The sequence below is a fragment of the Protomyctophum parallelum genome, assembly GCF_964188405.1.
Source record: "Protomyctophum parallelum genome assembly, chromosome: 12".
Taxonomy (NCBI): Eukaryota; Metazoa; Chordata; class Actinopteri; order Myctophiformes; family Myctophidae; genus Protomyctophum; species Protomyctophum parallelum.
The window spans coordinates 34,083,167-34,090,221 of NC_139712.1; the positions used below are offsets into that span (position 1 = coordinate 34,083,167).

The 7,055-nt window shown below is 42.9% G+C and overlaps 1 protein-coding gene across 1 annotated transcript in view; it reads left to right on the top strand.

Moving 5' to 3' along the window:
- Positions 1 to 1,006, top strand: part of zfhx4 (zinc finger homeobox 4) — a 124,314-nt gene extending 123,308 nt beyond the window's left edge. Inside the window, exon 13 of the mRNA XM_083778823.1 lies at positions 1 to 1,006. This exon is cut by the window's left edge and continues 3,505 nt beyond it. The gene's annotated coding sequence lies outside the window, so the exon portion shown is untranslated.
- The last annotated feature ends 6,049 nt before the right edge of the window (positions 1,007 to 7,055 follow it).

The window sequence follows — 7,055 nt, forward strand, 5'->3', positions numbered from 1 at the left end:
TTATTGTTTCAAACGATGAAATCAAGTAACATTTCCTCTTATGCTTATTATTGTACAGGTGTTTTTTCTTTTGTTGTGTTCAAAAGTTTTAACGCAAAAATGTCCGTTTTTAATTCTCCGTGTGAGCTTTTTAAATGTCCTTATTTGGATTTTTAATATTTCAAACATTTTACTTTAAATCCTGAAGACACTTTTCGATTGTGTTTCTTAAGAGACATCCTGGCCTCTCAAGGTGCAATTCTGCCATTGTACAAACATGAGCGACTGTCCTGATCCCAAAGGCTTATCTCCACACTGGCTCTTTGCCTTTTTCCCCGCTCTGTGGCCCTAGCATCGAAAGACTGAACTGTCAGCTAGCATCATGTGCTAAGATGCTAGCAGCAGAAAGGAGACGCTTCCCCCCCACAACCAAGGACTGGTAAAAAGCTAACAAACCAACAAAAAGGATGGTCCAAACAATATAGTAACTGTACATAGTTATTGCAACTGCACAGCAGCCAAAAAGAGAAAAAAAAAAGAACTTTTTAAAAAAAATGGATGGATTGTGTCATGTTTATGAGGACAGCCTTCAAAAGGCTGAAATTGGAAATTGTTTTTCTGGATGTCAAAAGGGATTTTCACGGCGCAATCATATCCTACACAATATGTACTCTTCAACATCTGGGTTACATAGGAAATGCACCCTGAGGTTTTAATAAGAAGAAGCCCCTATGGCTAAAACTTTAAATAAACTAAACCAAAAATGTTATTGATGTTTTATATATAGAGAGTAGTCGCATTAGTTTTTGTTACTGTAACGTTTGAGGTCTCAACTGTACCGTACCGCGGTAATAACATGGTTTTGAAACCTTTTTTTTATTTTGTCACAGACCTGTTGTCATAGTTGAAATGACGTTTATTGTAGATGGTATTTGAACAACTTCTGGAAATAGTTCATCAAGTATGTTTGTTGCTCATTGTTGTGATACATTAAAAACTGTATCTGCAAACCACGACGGATTCACCAGATAGTCTTTACTTCTTGTTTCAAGAAAACATATAGTTTATATATACATTATTTGCTGAGGGACTCATTTCGTGGCTGCCACGTTGGACTTTTGCCTCGTCGTTATTAGGCTATTTGTGGTAATCTGCTTCTGAGCAGACATGGCGGATTATGCTGGAAGTGTGTGGTGAAACATCTGCAGAACACCATCGGGTGCTGTCGTGCTCCTCCCGCTACGGGGGGAAACATCTGCAGAACATCAAAATGGTTGACCCATCCAGCGCTGCATGCATTCATTAACATGTCCTTGAATCGGTGCCGTATAAGGCAGTGGTGGACAGAGTACTCGAGTAAATAATACTAAGTACAAATTACTTACGATACAATTTCCCAAGTTTCCAAAATAGTAGATATTTCACTATAGGCCTATTTGAAATGGGCCATAAAGTAGTTCACAAAAGTAGTAGTTCACAAAGTAGTTGTAGTAGTTCACTTACACATGCCATGAACTGTTTTATTTTTGTTTTGTTTTTCGCATTCCTGAGCCAATAATTTGATTATGGGGTCAATAGGAGACTCAAATGATTGTCTTAGGGCCCGGGCTGGCTTTCTTTTGTAAAGATACCTTTTTTTTGTGTGTTTTTGCCTTTATTGATAGGGTACAGTAATTAGACAGGACGTATGGGGGGGGGGGGGGGGGGGGGAGACTTGCAGCAAAGGCAGAAGGGCTTGGGATTCGAACCTGTGACACGGCATCAGGCTGGATTACAGCCTATAGGTGCCTGGACCGCTCAGCCGTGGGGACCAGGCCAGGGCTGGCTTAACGGTCTGGGCACTTAGGCTTGATAGGGTGTCGCGGGTTCGAGTCCCGATCCCGATGACCTTTGCTACATGCCCCCCCCCCTATCAATAAAGGCATTTTTTTTAAATATATATATATATATCTTTAAAGTTATTGGCTTAGGGATGTAACAAAAACTAAAATATCTTGAATTCAAGGCTTCATGGAGAGTGTAATTGATAGAAAGCAAGTAATTTTGGGGTGAACTAGGCCTACACCTTCATGGTTATTATTCATAATAGTGTACAATTTGTGTTATAGTTGTGTGCCTTCCTATAGGCAGTGGAGTCTAAAGTATAATATTTCTGTTTACAATGTAGTGGAGTGAAAGTCATCAGCTTGCACAAAAAAAAAGGATTTAAGTACAGTACAGTAAGTAAATGTAGTTAGTTACTGCCCACCACTGCCTATACTGTAAGGTGCACTGCTATTTGATGCTGGTATCGCCAAGTATTAATGGGGCCGTCCGTCGTCTTTTTAGTTGCACTCTTTCCACCACATCTGGCGAGCAGCTCTCAAAACACTGTCAATCCACAAATTACATGAAATCTAAAGGCATGATCTGTTCTCTGGGTCAACATTGTTTCCATGCAGCCATGGGTTAGATTTGTTTTACAGTATCTAGACAGACTGAATTAGATAATGCATTTCCACTTTGGAAATGTCTGGTATTAAACTGTTAAAATAAGAATTGAATTAAAAATAAATGTATATTTATGTTAAACCCAATAACAAATTAACCCTGGCTTCCTGATTGTGGGCACATTTCCAACATTTTTGTCAAACTTTATTAAAACGTTTATTTATTTTTAATTAAAAAATAGATTAAAAAAAATCTGGAAAATAGCTTGTAGATTGACTTTTTGCCATTTATTTATTTCTTTGTACGAAGGAAAAGTAGATTTATACTATTTGGTAAGTGGTTAAGGAACACCCCCCCCCACCCCCCCATTCTTTTTTGTTACAAATCAAACCATTCCACACATGAGATGTACTATAACAAATAATTCACTGGTGTTCAAGCGAGCGTGGGCCAGATTCAATTACAGCACTGGCAATCAGTTTTATGTGCCTCATCACAGGTTTTACAGGTGTAAATCAGTGGGTGAAATTCATTTTCGTGCAAGCTCCATCATTTATTTGATGAGAGAAAAAAAGGCAGCCTTTCGGCCGTGGTCAGACAAGCATGTTTATTTCTACGGTATATGTACTGTCAATCGATCATGAATGAATGAGCACTATATTATAAAAATCTTAGTATTTTTTTATCTGAGGGCCCACATGCAATATCCTCGCAGCCCACCAGTTAAGAACCATGTGGTTTTTAATGGAAATGGATGTTTTGCGCAGTTTGCCTCTCAAAATTCTATTAAAGGCAAAAAACGCTCACTGATTTCACACAGACGGCGGTGACCTTTAAGATCTGGGGGTCACCCCTGTGCTGTCACATTAAAAAATTGCACATCAGGAAAAGGCGTGACACAATACATCACGTCCCCTGCCAGCGGGACGTGTCCGTCGCCGGGGCCAGGGTCACGGAGAAAGTCCACATTCACAAGTCGTTAAATCCACCTAATGAAATTTCTACGAGGCGGCGAGAAAGAAGGGTAAGATGAGGATCTTTTCGCTCCGCCACAACCAGAGTGGCCCTTTATTGTTTGGCGCCACACACACACACACACACACACACGTGCGCGTGCACGTGCATACACGCACACTCGTTTGTATGACTATACTTGTGAGGACGTAAAACATGTTAGGGTGACTTAATTCGCCAAAAAATACCATACATCTGCAAGCTTGTAGATCGGCTATATTCCAAAATAGGTAAAACTTGTAACAGCAATAACCCCAACCTCAATCTTTCCCTAATTGCAAGCCTATAACAATAAAACATATTTCTTTCTTCGTTACCATAACAACTACTTCTCTTGAGAGGACCCCGGAAAATTGTCCTGACAATGTCTATTTCTCAAAATCTACTATACTTGTGGGGACATATGGCCCTCACAAGCATTGTAATACAAGTACACACACACGTCAGCCTGCGTGCTGGCTAACCGCTGTGACACGAAAAGCCCCCCGAAAAACAGCTTTTTCCTCCCACCCCTGCCCCCCCCTTCCCCCAGCCTGACTTCACCCCTCGCCCTTGACGAATGTGCTCAGCACACACAGGGTGCAACTATTCTGCTGAATGCTCCCTTCCTGTTGTTCTCCCCCTAAAGCGCAGCCAGGCAGTTGTTGAGGTAGGGTCCCCCCCGCACCCTTCCCACCCCTCCCGCCATATTATGGGATTGAATTGCGTTTGACCTTTTGGAGGAGAACAATGGCTGAAGGCATTTCATTTTTCTGGCCTTCTCAGCACCGAGAAGAAGTGAGTGCAGGTCCCCTCCTCCTCCATGTGTGTTCACTGTGGTCTACTGCCAGCTATTCACAAGTGGAGTGTCAGTCTCTAAGCGTGTGTGTGTGTGTGTGTGTGTGTGTGTGTGTGTGTGTGTGTGTGTGTGTGTGTGTGTGTGTGTGTGTGTGTGTGTGTGTGTGTGTGTGTGTGTGTTTGGTATAGTGTACACACGTGTGTGCGCTGCATGGGGTTGTCGTTCATATCCATTGAGTTTACCGTTTCTGTGTGTGTGTGGCTGGGTGTCCGTGTGTGCGTGTGTGTGTGTGTGTGTGTGTGTGTGTGTGTGTGCGTGTGTGTGTGTGTGTGTGTGTGTGTGTGTGTGTGACGTGCGTGCGTGCGTGCGTGCGTGCATGTGAAACGCTACCTCAAAACGTTAAAAAAGTAACACAAAGTAGAAAAGCTTCTGCGTGACCTTATTCCAGAGGCCACCCAGTTCCACCAGGCCAAACGCAGTGTGTCTTGTGAAGTATAGAAGGGAGGTAGTTTGTCCTGTCGCCGCATGCGGCTCAGACACCAGGCTAAGGCTGCACTAGAACACAACGCCTCTTGCCCTGAATACACAGTAAAAGGTTTACTGTAAATTCTAAATGGCCTTTTTCTACATCCCCATACATCACTCATGACCAGAAGGTTCCAACCCCCGCCCGCTGCACAGCACAGCACCGCAGCCCTCCTAGCCATGGCTTCACCATGGTTGAGACAGCACAGATCTCAGATCTGTCTGTGAATAGCCTGTGGCCAATGGATTTTCTCTGGATAATACAATGTTTGGTACAGAGAGGCAGGGATTAGTCCAGACAGATACGTCCACCCCCCCCCCCCCCCCCCCCCCCCCACATGCCCAATCTAATTAGACTGGAATCAGTTTAAGATGAAAGCAAGCCCCGGCATCAGCGCACTAAATACTGGAATTAGTATTCCCCGCATGGGAATTTAATGACGGAGACTGAAAATCCAATCACATTCACTCCCCAGTTTAGCCCCCTCATGCATCGAGGCCCCAGCCAATGACGACGGGACGAAAAAGAACAACAACAATGATTCGTCTGTCAATAGATATTGACCGACATCACATCTGAGGCCAGCATGCGTATTGGCGTTGCTATGTTGTCATCATTTAACAGGGATAAACAGCTTATAATCAGATATTAAGGCAGTCTGTTTCTGATGCCATGCAGCCTTTTAGCTTTTCAAGACAGCCCACGACAGAGTTTGATGAAGATGGTGAAGGTTAGTGCAACGTGTTTGTGTAGATGTGATATATAGGCTTCATGAGTGACTATACTAATAGTACTTAGAGTTCTCAACTGACCTGAAAATTATGGCCCGGTCGGGCCGGTCCTAACTGGTCTGGCCCAAGGCCAAGCCCAGCCCGACTAATTAGCATACATTTTATGTCCGACCCGACCCTAAAACCTCGGGACGGTCGGGTTTGGGCAGAATTTAGTGTGAGTAAAAGTGAAACGCCAATCAGCACCATCTTCATAATAGATAAATACATAAACAGAATGATTTTAGTTTTAGTTTTTATTATTATACAAACATTCAATATATATATACTTTTTTTCTTGGAGCCCGAGCCCCGGGTTGGGTTCGGCCAGAAGTCAAGAACTATAGTATAGGCCTACTACTACTACTACCCCCCCCCCCCCCCCCCCCACACACACACACACACACACATCATACATTTCATAAAAAACCTAACCTAACCTAATCCCCCAAATCCTGATCCCTATCTGGATGCAAAATATAGCCCTGTATTTTTGGATTTTGTTTCTTTATAGTTTATTCGTCACAAAGAAATTTAACCGAAACCTTGATTCCACACCCTAACAATGACAAATCCTCAGTGTTAACTGAATCTTTTCCTAATTATAACTCTCCCAGCTAGCTAGCAAAACATACTGAAAATAGCCCATCTACAAGCTCACAACAACACATGAGAGCATTCCTGCTTGCAATGAAAGTCTGAAAACTGTATAATTGTTAACATTGGGCATACAGAATTAGTGTCTCTTGTCGTGTGTTTATTCTCTCCTGTTCGCCATTCCAGTACACACATGAAGCACTTATAATATAGCAAACCGTATGTTTGCAGCCAACATTCATATAAAAATGCTCACAGTCTCTTGACTTTATCTTGCCCTTATTATTATTATTCCCCTAGCTTAGTATAGGCAGGCAGTCAAGGGAACTCTATTTTAAAACCGAGTAAAACACGAGCCATATTTCAGAGTCGGGGCACTTGATTAACGGCGTACACCGGAAATAGCTTCAGCACCACCTGTGCTCCATTCAGGCGCCACAATCCTCCCACACCTGCGATCCATCCACCAAAGCACCGCTACACCTGAGGAATCACGGAAACCGCTGTCCCATGTGCACAAATACTGAACATGAAATCACATTATTTATTGCTGCTCTGTATTTAGAGGCATGCACAATGGAACCTGTTGTTTTTTCCTGTTAACAGGTGTAAATGTGACTGTAGCTAGGCTATACAGAAAGTACTACTACACTGACAACACTCGCCCATCCAGCCATGGAGCATTATGTTTTCTTTCTGGTGGTTGTTGTTTGTTCCCAATTATTTGAGAGAGAGAGAGAGAGAGAGAGAGAGAGAGAGAGAGAGAGAGAGAGAGAGAGAGAGAGAGAGAGAGAGAGAGAGAGTGTGTGTGTGTGTGTGTGTGTGTGTGTGTGTGTGTGTGTGTGTGTGTGTGTGTGTGTGTGTGTGTGTGTGTGTGCACGCGCGCGTGCATGTGTTTGTTTGTTTATGGGTTTCCTGTCCTGGTATGAAAGAAAATGAAACATACTGGGTGATAATAAGA